Below are 17,351 nucleotides of genomic sequence, written 5' to 3'. Positions count from 1 at the left end.
TGGCACCATCCCTAAGGTGAAGCATGGTGGTTGCAGCATCATGCTGTGGGGATGTTTTCAGAGGCAGTAACTGTGAGACTAGTCAGGATCAAGGCAAAGATGAACGGAACAAAGTACAGGGAGATCCTTGATGAAAACCTGCTCCAGAGCGCTCAGGACCTCAGACTGAGGCAAAGGTTTATCTTCCAACCGGACAATGACCCTAAGCACACAGCCAAGACAATGCAGGAGTGGCTTCGGGACAAGTCTCTGAATGTCCATGAGTGGCCCAGCCAGAGCCTGGACTTGAACCCGATCTAACATTTCTGGAGAGATCTGAAAATAGCTGTGCAGAAACGCTCCCCATCCAACCTGAAAGAGATTGAGAGGATCTGCAGATAGGAATGGGAGAAACTCCCCAAATACAGGTGGGCCAAGGTTGTCGCGTCATACCCAAGAAGACACGAGGCTGTAATCACTGACAAAGGTGCTTCAACAAGTACTGAGTAAAGGGTCTGAATACTTATGCAAATGTAATATTCAAGTTTTTTATTTGTTATAAATTTGCTAAAATGTCTAAAAACCTGTTTTGCTTTGTCATTATGGGGTATTGTGTGTAGATTGATGAGGGAAAAAAACGATTGAATCAATTTTAGAATAAGGCTGTAAATGAACAAAATGTAGGAAAAGTCAAGGGGTCTAAATACTCTCCGAATGCACTGTGTATATATATATATATATTGTCCCCTTTCTCTAATAACCATCACTATTATTATCATTATTATTATGATTTATTATATATATAAAAAATATTATTGTCCGTGGCATTATGTCACTTCCCTTTAGCAATGGTGGCTTTGTCATTCATGCTAATAAAGTTTATCTGAAACTGAATCTGTGAGGTCAGAATGCTCAGCTCTACCCTACTTCTGAGCCAGAGTGTCCAGTGTGTGCTCTGAAAACTCAGAGAGGGAAATAGTCTGAATTTATCAACGGACAGTCTGACAACACTTTAAATATACGAACGACCCCTATATACAAGCAACTCTTCCTAACTGAAAAAGAATCTGCCCTAACCTAGTATAAACCTTCACATCTTTAAACAGGTCAATTCCTAATGCACAGTTGTATTAGCCTCCACTGGGAATGATGTTAATGGATTATTAACGTTTCTGATGGACAACGAAAACACCCCCGAAACGGGAGAAACCAATTAACGAGAGGTGCACAATTTGTGCTAAAGCCGTGAAGATGACTCGCACACGCTCACCTGTGATGAGTAGACTGGTTGGCAATACCAAACAAAATAAATATACATTCTAATTAAATTACATGAATACCAGACTCTGGTGTTTGTTCGTTTACACATTGCACAGTAGGCCTACAGCGTTCGACGGGACTAGGAATAACATAGTTAATTTACCATTCATTACCGTTCAAATGTTTGGGGTCATTTTGAAATGTCCTTATTTTCTAAAGAAAAACATTTTTTTTGTACATTAAAATAACATCAAATTGATCAGAAATACAGTGTAGACATTGTTAATGTTGTAAATGACTATTGTAGCTGGAAACGGCAGATTTCTTATGGAATATCTAAATAGGCGTACAGAGGCCCATTTTCAGCAACCATCACTCCTGTGTTCCAATGGCACATTGTGTTAACTAATCCAAGTTGATCATTTTAAAGGGATAATTGATCATTAGAAAATCCTTTTGCAATTATGTTAGCACAGCTGCAAACTGTTGTTCTGATTAAAGAAGCAATACAACTGGCCTTCTTTAGACTAGTTGAGTATCTGGTGCATCAGCATTTAGGGGTTCGTTTATAGGCTCAAAATGGCCAGGAGCAAATAACGTTATTCTGAAACTCGTCAGTCTATTGTTGTTCTGAGAAATGAAGGCTATTCCATGCGAGAAATTGCCAAGAAACTGAAGATCTCGTACCCACGCTGTGTACTACTCACAGAACAGAACAGCACAAACTGCCTCTAACCAGAATAGAAAGAGGAGTGGGAGGCCCCGAGGGAACAACTGAGCAAGAGGACAAGTACATTAGAGTGTCTAGTTTGAGAAACAGACGCCTAACAAGTCCTCAACTGGCAGCTTCATTAAATAGTACCCGTAAAACACCAGTCTAAATGTCAACAGTGAAGAGGCGATGTTGGCCTTCTAGGCAGAGTTGCAAGGAAAAAGCCATATCTCAGACTGGCCAATAAAAATAAAAGATTAAGATGGGCAAAAGAACAAAGACACTGGACAGAGGAACTCTGCCTAGAAGGCCAGCATCCCGGAATCGCCTCTTCACTAGGTGGTAGGCTTTCCAAAGGTCCAACTTGGAAAAGATGGTTGCCCGCTGGAGAGGTTCAAAAGCCGAGGAGAGGAGTGGTAGAGGGTAGCGACTCTTCACCGTGATGTCATTGAGGCCCCGGTAGTCGATACATGGACACAGGGTTTTGTCCTTTTTTTCCACAAAGAAGAACCCTGCGCTGGTAGGGGAAGCAGAAGGACGAATGCTCCCAGCAGCCAGAGAGTCCTCAATGTACTCCTCCATGGTCTTGGTCTCAGGGCCAGACAGGGAATATAGCTGTCCCGAGGCAGTGTTGTGCCCATGAGGAATTCAATAGCGCAATCATAGGGACAATGAGGAGGGAGGGAGGTGACGCAAGCCTTGCTGAACACCTCCAGGACGTCCTGGTATTCCGTGGGAAAGCCTGAGAAATCAGAGGCTTTACCAGAGCCCGCAGAAGGACGTCCCAGGGTAGGCTGAGTGGCGGAACGGGCTCCAACCCAGGATAGAACCAGTGGTCCAGTCAATAACGGGGTTGTGCCTCTGGAGCCATGAGAATCCCTAAACAACAGGAACATCGGGAGATTCAATAAGAAGCTGTATGGACTCACTGTGAGTGCCTGATACATGCAGGTTAATGGGCACCGTACTATGAGTGACCCTGCCTATGGTGCATCCGTCCAGTGTTCTGGCGTCCATGGGAACGGAGATGAGTTGTGTGGAGATACACAGCTCCGATATCAGAGTAGCGTCCATAAAACTCTCATCAGCTCCAGACTCAATGAGCACTCGGAGAGATTTAGACTGGTCACCCCACAGCAGGAGAGAGCAGCAGCATAGAGTACGAGTAATGGGAGTTAGAAAACTCCCAGTATGACTCACCATAGTACTCTTACCTAGCTGATGAGTCTGGTCTTTTCTGGACAGATGTATTTGTAATGCCCTGTAGCATCACAATACAGGCAACTGTTGGAGTTAAGCCTCTGTAGTTGTTGCTGAGGTGACAACCTAGTTCTGCCCCGTTGCTTAGGCACAGTAGAAAACAAGTCGCTCGTTCCTGCGGGGACCCGGGTGCATTCGGATCCCTTCGGAAATGCAGGCGTCAGGGACTTCCGGGGTTCTTCAGCGGCGAGCAAGCAGCCGTGGATGAACGAATGGGGCCGAAAACAGACCTCCTCTCCCTCCTTCGCTCCCGTAGACATCCATTGATCCTTTTTGTTAAGGCTATTAGGGAGTTTTTCAATGGTGGTTCCCTGCAGGGAGACAGCGTTGCGGAGCCGGTAAGAGTCTGCTGGGTCAGTCATTGCCAGTTTGTACTATAACAACACAGGCCGAGACCCAGATGCAGACACAGGAGGAAGATGGTTTGAGTCTCTGATTTTTATTAGAATAGAAGGGGCAGGCAATAAGCAGGTTGAGGACAGGCAGAAGTTCATTAAGAAAGGTAGAGGGGGGCAGGCAGGCTCGATGTCAGGGCAGGCTGAATGGTCAGGCAGGCGGGCTCAGTGTCAGGGCAGGCAGAACAGGTTGGAACCGGGAGGGCTAGAAAACAGAGACTATGAAAAACAGGAGCACGGAAAAACATGCTGGTAGGCTTGACAAGACAAGACGAACTGGCAACAGACAAACAGGGAACACAGGTATAAATACACTGGGGATAATGGGGAAGATGGGCGACACCTGGAGGGGGGTGGAGACAAGCACAAAGACAGGTGAAACAGATCAGGGCTTTTACTAGTTCTGTATTAGCAGACCGATATAGACGTCATCAATGCAAGGATTTATTTTCTTCTGCATTGGCGCCCCCCCAAACTACTTACCGTGGCTATGCTGTGACAGTAATTACATTATGTGCACTAGCTGAAGACACATTTATGAAGATGGCGCCGTACTGTATGGCTGCTTTCTTGCGTGCTCCGAACTATTTTTTTGTTGTTGATTCTTTTGTCATTTATCTTTAATTTTTTGTATGAAATGTATCCTCAATCACTTCCTATGATGGGCAAAAACTTTTGAACATTAGATCGGCAGTTACTAACCTTAATTCTGGCTTTAACTTCGACTTTATCTCATCTGCCCTGGACTCTTTGTGTATCTCCGATCCAATCCTCTGGTTACCCAAGACAAAACACTGGCTGAAGTGAGGCTGGAAAGCGGACGTCCTGGTGAGACTAAGACAAAGAGAAAAATGGCCACCACTTCCCTTCATAATAAAATGGATGACCTCTGATCGCGGATTTGCTATCAATGGGACTCTCGAAACAGTACCATCCTCTGTTTCTCTGTCTTTCAGACAATATACCCCCCCCCCCTGATTGGGAAAGCTTACAGCTGTGGTGTTTATGTTGAGGTCATGAAGTCACCGGTGCCTATAGTGTCCATTGCTCTCAGGACATGAGTGACAGATGTGGAACATATCAATGTATTGTTCGGAGAGGATACGTTATGATTGGGATCAATCCAAAACAGTGTATAATATAATGCATAATGTATGTTAAAGGAGCATGTAGTCTCTGAGCTCATGTGGTGAGGGCATATTAGAAACCATTCATGTGCAGAAATCCACCTCTAACCCAATATTTCATTGGTTCTCATTTCTCTCCCCAGAGAAATCTTAACATACACCCTTAGTAACAAAGGTGCTATCTAGAAACAAAAAGGGTTCTTCGGCTGTCCCTGTAGGAGAACCCTTTGAAGAACCCCTTTTGGTTCCAAGTAGAACCCTTTTGGTTCCAGGTAGGACCCTTCTATATGGAACCCAAAAGAGTTCTACATGGAACCAAAAAGGGTTCAACCTGAAACCAAAAGGGGTTAATCAATGGGGATAGCCCTAGAACCCTTTTGAAACCCTTTTTTCTAAAAGCGTAGTGATTTGAAAAAAAATATGTGTTGATTGTTCTCGGCCGACGGATAGTCTCCAAGGACCACCCTACTGACACCACCTGAGATCAGTTAGCAACCACCCCATGTTGCGGTTTCCTTTCATCATCACAGAGACGGCAAACATGACCCTAGCTGGTGTTTCCATTTGGCCTCAACAGATAGAACCAAAGAAAACATAGCGGCACATAAGTTGACACGCAGTACAGGATGTACCTGAGTGTAGTAAGATCTCCTTTATTGCTGTCCATCATCAAGTAGAATCTCTCTGCTCTCATCGCTTGGGAAGATGCCTATATTCTGTCTGTTAGAAGCATGACATCCTAAATGTAATATCGTCCCTCATTTTCCTTGCTCCCCCCCCCCCCACAACTTTGCCCTGACTCGAACTTTTTCTATGTATTTCAGGGAGGAGTCTTGCCCACAAGAGACTGATCATCTTTATTAGTTCCGCCAGTTCCCCCCTTCAAAATATTGAGAGAGCTTTCTTAAGGCGGTTCACCACAAAAGGCATCATTAATATTTCATCTGAAAATGGCTGGAAGAGGGGAGGGGGTTAAAAGAGAACAGTGGGTGTCATTTTCTTTCCATCTGGCCTTTGAAAGATAAGAAGAAGTAGACGCCTCTGTACTGGGTCCCTTTTCATGTTTCAGACCCACTTTTACCAATTCCTTTTAAAGGGGTAGAGGGGGACTCTGCTTCAGCCAGTGAGACTATTCATTTTGAGGGGTGTAATTTTAAGCAAGCGTTTTCAAAGGATTTGTTGTCAATGCAGAGGTGCTCTTGGGATCATTTTGGATTAATGGCCATGGCCCATATTTAAATATGAATTTTCTGCATTGGTGTAGGTCATGAGGAAAGGGTCATTTGGTTGACTTGAGATTTCAACACCCAGAGGTCATTGACATCCTGAGGTGCGCAAACAGTAGGCCATTGAAAGTTGTAGTGAATGCATTAGTTGTTTGCTTGTTTTACGTAAGTCAGTACCTTACTGTTGGGCAGATGTAAATCATCACTGCTGTTTATTTTTGGAAAGACACATTTGGCAATAACAATCATGTTTTATTATTCATACTGTAAATAATGCTTCACTTATCTCCAGACGGGACCTCTGCCAGAGGGGTATGAGGAGGGGTGCACATGTATAACATAATGCTACCATACACTCAATATTTAACCTGGTTGAGGATTGGATTCCTCTGTAGAGAAAGACAATCCAAGCTATTACCTTGGTGACTTGTGTGGAATAGCATGTTTGTGTTTTACTGTATAGGCTTTTCCTGAAGGGGACTCTTTTAAGAACACATGCCCATTCCAATATGGTGTATGCAGATATTTTGGAACAAGTTCATCTGAGTGGTTTGGTTAGTAAATAAAATGGTAACTCGAGCTGATATTGGTCTTCTTTTTTTTTTTATACCAGTTTACAGTACAACGCCTATGAACGGAGTTTGACATGTTTGAGTGTTTCATTCTTTTGTGGGATTTGAACTGAATATCAAGTCTGCAGTCAAGAGTAGAATCCCTCTGTATTACGCTGTGTTTCGAATGAAGAGTGAGGCACAGCACTTTATAAGTACATTGGTGAGAAAGGAACAGTGGCAACGTCAGCCGCCTCTTCCGTGCTTTCAGTGTGCGGGAACAGATGTAGAACCATGAAATATTCACTCAAAGTCAGTTGTACTCATGAAACTTTTATCAGAAGTGTCTCCGCCTCCTTCTTTCATGAAGTGCAAATTCTTACAAAACTCTCTTCCCCTTTCTCTCTCTCTCCCATTCACTGTATGCCCCCTCCTGTACTCCCTGTTCGCCCATGACTGCGTGGCAACGCACACCTCCAACTCAATCATCGAGTTTGCATACGACACAACCACCTGATTACCAACAATGATGGTAATCAGCCTACAGGGAGGAGGTGAGGGCCCTGGCGGAGTGGTGCCAGGAAAATAACCCCTCACTCAACGTCAACAACACAAAGGAGCTGATCGTGGACTTCAGGAAAAAGCAGAGGGAGCACCCTCCTATCCACATCGATGGGACCGCAGTGGAGAAGGTGGAAAGCTTCAAGTTGCTCGGTGTACACATCACTGACGATCTGAAATAGTCCCTCACAGAATTTTACAGATGCACAATTGAGAGGATCCTGTCGGGATGTATCACCACCTGGTGAGGCAACTGCAACATCCGCAACTGCAGGGTTCTCAAGAGGGTGGTGCGGTCTGCCAAACGCATCACCGGAGGAACACTGCCTGCCCTCCAGGACACTTACAGCACCCGATGTCACAGGAAGGCCAAAAAAAGGACATTGACCACCCGAGTTCACCCCGCTATCATCCAGAAGGCGAGGTCAGTACAGGTGCATCAAAGCTGGAACCGAGAGACTGAAAAACAGCTTCTATCTCAAGGCCATCAGACTGTTAAATAGCAATCACAAGCTGGCTACCATATGGATACTCAACCCAGCACCTTAGAGGCTGCTGCCCTGTATACATAGACTGGTCAGTTTAATAATGGAACACTAGTCACTTTAATAATGTTTACATACTGCTTTACTCATCTCATATGTATATACTGTATTCTATTTGACTGTACTTTAGTCAATGCCACTCCGACATTGCCCGCAATAACATCTGCTAAATGTGTGTATGTGACCAATAAAATGTGATTTGATTTGATTATAACTCCCTGCCTCCTTACATTTTTGGAGAACATAATTTTCTTCTCCTACCACTCAGTTTTTCATTAGTTCGAGCACTAGGCCCTGTTGGAATACTGTTAAAATGCATCCGTCCTTCCTCACTTAGTAATCATTGAACTTACATTACATAATTGGGGATGGAAGGGAGGAAGGAAAGATGCATTTTAAGAGTACTCGAACAGGACCACATCTATGCCCTTTTCTCTTCTACAGAGAGGTCAAAAGTGAAGCTGCAATGGGGCAAGAAAAGTATTTAGTCAGCCACCAATTGTGCAAGTTCTCCCACTTGAAAAGATGAGAGGCCTGTAATTTTCATCATAGGTACACTTCAACTATGACAGACAAAATGAAAAAAAAATCCAGAAAATCACATTGTAGGATTTTTAATGAATTTATTTGCAAATTACGGTGGAAAATAAGTATTTGGTCACTTACAAACAAGCAAGATTTCTGGCTCTCACAGACCTGTAACTTCTTCTTTAAGAGGCCCCTCTGTCCACTCGTTACCTATATTAATGGCACCTGTTTGAACTTGTTATCAGTATAAAAGACACCTGTCCACAACCTCAAACAGTCACACTCCAAACTCCACTATGGCCAAGACCAAAGAGCTGTCAAAGGACACCAGAAACAAAATTGTAGACCTGCATCAGGCTGGGAAAACTGAATCTGCAATAGGTAAGCAGCTTGGTTTGAAGAAATCAACTGTGGGAGCAATTATTAGGAAATTGAAGACATACAAGACCACTGATAATCTCCCTCGATCTGGGGCTCCACGCAAGATCTCACCCCGTGGGGTGAAAATGATCACAAGAACGGTGAGCAAAAATCCCAGAACCACACAGGGGGACCTAGTGAATGACCTGCAGAGAGCTGGGACCAAAGTAACAAAGCCTACCATCAGTAACACACTACGCCGCCAGGGACTCAAATCCTGCAGTAACAGACGTGTCCCCCTGCTTAAGCCAGTATCAAATCAAATCAAATGTATTTATATAGCCCTTCGTACATCAGCTGATATCTCAAAGTGCTGTACAGAAACCCAGCCTAAAACCCCAAACAGCAAGCAATGCAGGTGTAGAAGCACGGTGGCTAGGAAAAACTCCCTAGAAAGGCCAAAACCTAGGAAGAAACCTAGAGAGGAACCAGGCTATGTGGGGTGGCCAGTCCTCTTCTGGCTGTGTCGGGTGGAGATTATAACAGAACATGGCCAAGATGTTCAAATGTTCATAAATGACCAGCATGGTCGAATAATAATAAGGCAGAACAGTTTAAACTGGAGCAGCAGCACGGCCAGGTGGACTGGGGACAGCAAGGAGTCATCATGTCAGGTAGTCCTGGGGCATGGTCCTAGGGCTCAGGTCCTCCGAGAGAGAGAAAGAAAGAGAGAAGGAGAGAATTAGAGAACGCACACTTAGATTCACACAGGACACCGAATAGGACAGGAGAAGTACTCCAGATATAACAAACTGACCCTAGCCCCCCGACACATAAACTACTGCAGCATAAATACTGGAGGCTGAGACAGGAGGGGTCAGGAGACATGCATGTCCAGGCCCATCTGAAGTTTGCTAGAGAGCATTTGGATGATCCAGAAGAAGATTGGGAGAATGTCATATGGTCAGATGAAACCAAAATATAACTTTTGGTAAAAACTCAACTCGTCGTGTTTGGAGGACAAAGAATGCTGAGTTGCATCCAAAGAACACCATACCTACTGTGAAGCATGGGGGAGGAAACATCATGCTTTGGGGCTGTTTTTCTGCAAAGGGACCAGGACGACTGATCCGTGTAAAGGAAAGAATGAATGGGGCCATGTATCGTGAGATTTTGAGTAAAAACCTCCTTCCATCACCAAGGGCATTGAAGATGAAACGTGGCTGGGTCTTTCAGCATGACAATGATCCCAAACACACCGCCCAGGCAACGAAGGAGTGGCTTCGTAAGAAGCATTTCAAGGTCCTGGAGTGGCCTAGCCAGTCTCCAGATCTCAACCCCATAGAAAATCTTTGGAGGGAGTTGAAAGTCTGTGTTGCCCAGCAACAGCCCCAAAACATCACTGCTCTAGAGGAGATCTGCATGGAGGATTGGGCCAAAATACCAGCAACAGTGTGTGAAAACCTTATGAAGACTTACAGAAAACGTTTGACCTCTGTCATTGCCAACAAAGGGTATATAACAAAGTATTGAGATAAACTTTTATTGACCAAATACTTGTTTTCCACCATCATTTGCAAATAAATTCATTAAAAATCCTACAATGTGATTTTCTGGATATGTTTTCTTATTTTGTCTGTCATAGTGGAAGTGTACCTATGATGAAAATTACAGGCCTCTCTCATATTTTTAAGTGGGAGAACTTGCACAATTGGTGGCGGACTAAATTTTGTTTTTGCCCCACTGTATATTCAGACATAGGATATGTACTCCTTTCTTACACACGCCTTTCCTGCACAGTTCTCACCCATCCACACACAATACCCCACAATGACAACAACAAAACATTACAATACCTGGAGTGTTGAATGTTTCCAAGAGCACAGTGGTCTCCATCATTGGAAAATAGAAAAGGCACATGAGACTCAGAGCAGAAAGCAAAAGATTCTGTGGTCTGATGAGATAAAAATGTAATTCTTTGGCATGAATGCAAAGCGCTATGTCTGGAGAAAACCAGGCACAGCTCATCACCCTTGTAACACCATCCCTGGATATATAGGTGGTAGCATCATGCTATGGGGATGCTTTTCAGCGGCAGGGACTGGGAGACTGGTAAGGATAGAGGGAACAATGGATGGAACCAAATACAGGCAAAACCTTGATGAGAACCTGCTTCAGAGTACAGGACAATGACTCTAAGCACATAGCCAAAGCAACGCTGGAATTGCTTCAGAACATGAATGTGGAATTCCTTGAGTGTCCCAGCCAGAGATCAGATTTGAATCTCATTGAATCCCTCCGCCACACCTTAATTCATTTGATCAAATCAAATCAAATTATATTTGTCACATGTGCTGAATTCAACCGGTGTAGACCTTACAGTGAAATGCTCACTTACAAGCCCTTAACCAACAATGCAGTTCAAGAAATCAAGTTAAGAAAATACTTACTAAATAAACTTAAGTAGTTCAATAAAATAAATCAAATATCCACCCTGAACGAACAGCGGGTGAATAGCATGCTATTGTGATGCTTAAATTCAAGGTCAGAATACACAAAGAGAGAAAAGTGCATAAAAAGGGAATTACATTTCATACGCCGCTTAACTAGGGTCAGAATTCTCCGCAAGTGAAGCCGTTGTTTGTTATTGCAGTCGGTCCAAAGCAGTGTGATGCCTCGCCTAGCATACTGTTCACCAGAACGCAGTATATGTTCACAATACCTGACATTGAGCTCCCTGCAGGTGGCAGCTTGGGCGGTGTGGTATAACACTTCCCACCACTTTCTTCATAAAACAAGTACTGTACTTATCAATGTCCAAAAACAGCCTAAATGAAAGATTTGTTGTCAGGCTGGCTGTGTTGTTGTGGGCTTGACTGCTACTAGATGTCACACAACTGTTAGCTGTGGCTTGATGCTATGATGACAGTGACTGATGGTGTACTATTGCCACACTTTGCAGGTGGAAACTAAACTGGAAATATTTAGGACGTACAGTCCTGATTGTCCTGCCTACTGTCCTGTAACTGCTTGAATTTCAGACATTTTGAGATTCTTGTCTTGAGCAGAGTATGCTCATTTCCTTCAAGTAGCATATTGTCTTGCACCTTGACAACAAGAAAATAAAAAACCTGGTTGCTCCTACCAGGAGGCTGATACTTGGGCCGCAAGTGGATCTTCCTGCAAGACAACAATCCCCAAATCAACATTTTGAGATGGCCATCTCGGTCTTATGGACTGTCTCTGGACAGTTCATAAGCGCAGACGAAGTATGTCAAGGATCTGGAAAGATTCTGTATGGAGGAATGGTCTAAGATCCCTCCCAATGTGTTCTCCAATCTCATAAAACATTTTAGGAAAAGGCTCAGTGCCGTTATCCTCGCAAGGTGAGGTATTGAAAGGTATTGAAAACAGGGGTGCCAATAATTTGGACCCCTATCTTTTAAAAATAATTTTGTTTTACTTGTTAAAGTACTTACTTGTATAAGTATAACATAATTTCATTTCCCAATTTTTACATACAATATAGCTCAGTATTTTTGTTATTTATTTTTTGCTCATCTTTATCAAGGGTGACAATCATTTTGGACCTGATTGAACACACCTTTGAAGTGTGTACTTAGGCAGATGGAATTTTCCAGAAGGATCCTTCGAGGCCTGTTACCGTTAACATATGCCTTATTTTCCTGACCCCCATGGAGTTGGTAGTGTTGGTGTCATTAACATATTGATTTAATGAACCCCGGTGAGCTTGGGGGATTGGAGTGGATCTGTGAGCGTGCTCAGAAGCCGTCTTGGTTTTCTCATTAGCTCAATGGAGTTGACCTTGGCCATCTTCATCTGTTTCTCTCTCTCTTCTTTCCCTGAAGCACCCAGCAGGGACCAAGGAGAGGACAAGGGATAATTAGCACCTGCTATTCAGACAGTCATGGTTTTGGACAGAAAGTAGAATAAAAAACAACAAACTGCTCACCGTGTCACTTTTGATGAGATAGTTATCAGCTTTCTGCCGAGTTTCAAGAGTACTGAACTTATCCTCAAACTCCCTCTTCAAATGAGCAGATGTGCTAGTGAGGCAAACCTGATTGTTCCAATCAGTTCCTATTGGAGACACTTTCTCACAATAAGTAATGAGGACAGTCTATAATCTAATCTTATATTGCATTTATTATTTCCAGGCAGACAACCCAATAGTGAAACACATACTCAGAGATGAATGAAACCTCAATCCATTTAACCTCAAAGTCCTGTGTGAAAAGCTTGGTGTCTCTGGGGCCATGTGATCAAATTTAGCCTGAGTCCATTTCACAAAGTAATGCATTTGGGCTGAAAGGAGAGGGGGGAAAGCTCTGAGCAGAGACCTTGGCAAAGGACAGGGCCTCTATAATAGGTGTTAGGGCAACATGCCAGCTTCACACTCATGCTCGCTTCTGCAGTGCCAGCATACCTACCAGGGGGTCGGTAGTTCAATCTGTCAGTTTTTATTGAAGGGTTGCGATTTTGGGAAAGGTGCTCGGAGTGAAAAGCTATCGAACTGGAGACTAGCACCGATGTTGCACAATGCCAAGGTCTCATCTAGACAAACAGCAATTTGCATTTATTCCAACATGTTTTTCTAGACGAGCATCGGCACAACTAATCAAAAATTTGCCCATGATTCTCCTTGGCAATGACCAATGTGTCTGAAAAAAAGAAACTAACTTCAACAAAGAGCCCCAAAATATTACTTAATCCCAATCTGGAATTGATTTTAAGAGACAGCCTTGTCTTTCAAGTGCCCCCATGCCACTAAGTACGAGATGTGCACAGCTGTCAGTGACAGTGCAGTGGGGTTTAGAGATGACAGCAGTAATGACCACCGTTGTGTGTCTGGGGTGGCAGCTGGAGCAAACAGCACAATTAAGACCAACCACAGGAGAGGCTGGCCCCGCCGTCTCTCAGTAGGAGGCCCTGTACTGGTTCTGGCCTGACAGAGCCTTTGTTTCCTGGCAACAGTTCTCAGGAAGTGATCCAATAGGTTGTGAACCAGCGGTTAGGGATATGGACTTGTGACAACTTCGTGATCAGATGGATGTTGCGGGCCAAATCACAGGTGTAGAACTGCTATTGTGCCCTTGAGAAGGCATTTAACGTGATTTGCTTTAGCGAATGTTCAAATGGAGAATATGTAAGTAACTTTGGATTAAACAAAACATTGTTTGTTAAGAAGAGGTGAGAATCATTTAGCCTAATTATTTTAACACTTTCACATCTGAATTGCCTTACCGTGTTGGTGAAGATGTAAGTTAAACCTCTAAAAGTCTAAGCTAACATATGGAATTATTTTTAAATGATCATACCATGAATCATTTTGCTATTTGATTTTAAATTGTAGGTATATAAAAAAATCTAAATGTATTTTTTTTATTAAATATTGAATTTGGCCTTTCCTACTATAGCCCATAGAAATGCATTGAATAACTCATTCATAAATAGCAAAAAAGACAGTAAAAAAAATACATCATAAGGAACAAGGTTTTGAAGTGTCTGTCCTTTATCTAGAAGATATAAGAAAACTAGATATACTAGATATTTAAACCCTTATTTTTGTTGGCACAAAACTACCTCCATACTTCCATTCGTTTGTATGGGTTACAGTCAGATGAGTCCCAGTGACACTTGAGAGGGTCATAGAGCACAACGGAGAACACCACCGTGTTCGTTTGAGTCTCCCCTTTCCATAGAGTGGTCAAAATAGTTTGACGCTACAGACGTTTTCATGAGAAGACTGATTTTGGGGATGGCTCATGGTCTGACAAACACCACAGATGCGGAAGGCCGACATAGGCGGTTGCAGTGGATTGAGACCCAGCCCATGCAAAAACTCTATCTTAAATTGACGGATTTTGATGGGGATTTTTTCATTATTTTACTTAGATTGACTCACGGGTTTGTCAATGGACTCTTAAGGATTATTAAGATGTAGGATCAATGACCATCATGTACTTTTATGAAGCTGGTGTGTGTCTGTACTGGTACTGAAGGCACTGCCCTGAGGACATGCAGATTCTCCTGGGGTATTTCACAATGGTTCCACTATGTCTCTTCATCCCTCTCCACTACGGCATTGATGCATGTGTCAGAGAGAACTGTTCTCACAGCTCTCATGTAGAGCCTTTGTTGATTCTATCTAACACAAGGTTTGTGAAAAATCTTCCAAATGATCAATTAGTGTTAATTGATATGGCTGGCATGTGATAAGCTTTTCGTTTTTTGAAGTGAACCTGCCAGCCTCCAGACACTGATGTCTGTGTGTGTGTGTCTCTATTGAGACGTCTTTATCTGTCAGGAGGCACAGTGTCTGGGTCTGCCACCCTTTTTACTGTGACAGTTGTGTGGACTTTGATTAATGATGTGCTCATTTCCTGCTCCCCCCCACCCGACATGTTTGTCAGACCATGAGCTATTCCCACCAGAAACACTTGTTCTTACATTCACTGTGGCAGAGTCAATAGACAAGACACGCGTGTGTCTCCATTTGGAACTGTCTCTGTTCGATTGCATGTTTATTTTCCCCCATTATGTTTCGCCATTAGGCTTGAGTATTTGATATCGATCTGATTGCGAACAAAAGACCGTATGTGTTTTACAGTAATGAGGATTATGAAGGGACATGCATCCAGAGTTTTCCAGGAAATATATGCTGCACAGTTTCAAAAATCTATTTTGTTATTGATCATATCAATAACCTATACTCGTGGGCCGAGGGAATACGCCGATGCACAATGCCAGCATCAACTATCCATAGTTCAATCTCCAATTTATAAATCCAACACCTTCTGGGTCTAAGTGGTTGTATATATTAAGCTAAGTTCCCTTGAGGACCAGCTCCTCTCTATAGGAAATTTCAGTGGCACTCTTCATTTTCACAGCAGCATAGATAATTAGCAGTCGGGCCTAAGATATGATTCACTATCAGCGGGTTTGTTAAGGGAGTGAGTGACAGGAGTTCAGGATACTAGTGGTTCCTGTTTCAACAGCAACACTGAGTAAATTTGGTTGGTTGAGAAGTAATCTCAGGCATTTCTTGTCGTTCTGTGCTGTAATCGCCTGCATCTGCTAGGGCTCTGCGGGGGTGATAATTAGTGGTGCCTTACAAAAGTGCGTTGACAACGGCAGCCAACTGGAGAAAAAAAAAAACAAGACTGTCACACATATGCTCCATTTTCTGGAAGTAAAGTGTACAATTATTACACTCTGCCAGTCTCTGCAACATCAATGTTCATTTGCATTGCCATCATGCCAAGGTGAATTGTGTTCCTATAACTGGTTTATTTGTAGTGATAATTCAGATGGGCCAAAAATTCACTCTCAGAAACAGTCCGAAAAGTGAAAGATACCCCATAAGGTTAATTCAGTTTCTGCATTAGATATTATTGGGGATGGCTAAGTTGGCATTGCAACTGCCTTCCTAGGACTTGAAGTACTTTCACATCCAGTAATACTCTTCTGGGTCAGTGATATTGATTGTGCCTCTGGATTACCTTGTGTTATTGTGCAAAAGGCTAGGAAGTCAATGATGGAGCTCACTCTGTTATAATGTACACTTAACACTAGCATCGTAATGAAATAACAGCCGACATCCGTTTATGACTATGTTTTCATGACTCAAACCGTCATTATCATAAATCAGATGAAATGTTGACTTGTTTTGGGTGCAGCATTGATGTATGAATCTCCCATCCACTGATTTGATAGTATATTCCCAGGTCTCCCGTGGCAAGGATGTTTGCAGCTTTATCTCTAGGTCGCATTCCTATTTTCAATGTAGGACCTATTTCAGCCATTTGGTCTAAGGTTGAACCAAAACTTTGCAAAATATATGCTGTACGCTCAACTCTCTTGTAATAATTTCATATTTGTACATTTCCCATTGTGTCATGTCCTGCCTACTTATTTCTGTGATCCCCTGTAGTGTCCTTCCTCCTGTTTTACTTCCTTATTTTTCTGGTCCTACTTTCCTACCAACACCTGCAGTATATCACCTGTCATATCCAATGATTTACTATGTATACACGAGATCAAATCAAATTTTATTTGTCACATACACATGGTTAGCAGATGTTAATGTGAGTGTAGCGAAATGCTTGTGATTCTAGTTCCGACAATGCAGTAATAACCAACCATCTTTTATACACACAAGCGTAAAGGGATAAAGAATATGTACATAAATATATATGAATGAGTGATGGTACAGAAAGGCATAGGCAAGATGCAGTAGATGGTATCGAGTACAGTATATACATATGTATATACATATACAATATGTACAGTATATACATATGAGATGAGTAATGTAGGGTATATAAACATAAAGTGGCATAGTTTAAAGTGGCTATTGATACATGCAATACATAAAGATGGCAAGATGCAGTAGATGTATAGAGTACAGTATATACATATGAGATGAGTAATGTAGGGTATATAAACATAAAGTGGCATAGTTTAAAGTGGCTATTGATACATGTAATACATAAAGGTTCAAGATGCAGTAGATGATAGAGAGTACAGTATATACATATACATATGAGATGAGTAATGTAGGGTATGTAAACATTATATTAAGTGGCATTGTTTAAAGTGGCTAGTGATACATTTTTACATCAATTTCCATCCATTTCCATTATTAAAGTGGCTGGAGTTGAGTCAGTATGTTGGCAGCATCCACTCAATGTTAGTGGTGGCTGTTTAACAGTCTGATGGCCTTGAGATAGAAGCTGTTTTTCAGTCTCTCGGTCCCTGCTTTGATGCACCTTGTTTGCCCCCGGTGATGACTAACAGGCGGTGCTGTTTTAAAGCCACCGTGCC

The sequence above is a fragment of the Oncorhynchus kisutch genome, linkage group LG14 (genome assembly GCF_002021735.2).
Source record: "Oncorhynchus kisutch isolate 150728-3 linkage group LG14, Okis_V2, whole genome shotgun sequence".
Taxonomy (NCBI): domain Eukaryota; kingdom Metazoa; phylum Chordata; class Actinopteri; order Salmoniformes; family Salmonidae; genus Oncorhynchus; species Oncorhynchus kisutch.
Note: the sequence above shows the minus strand (reverse complement) of the source record.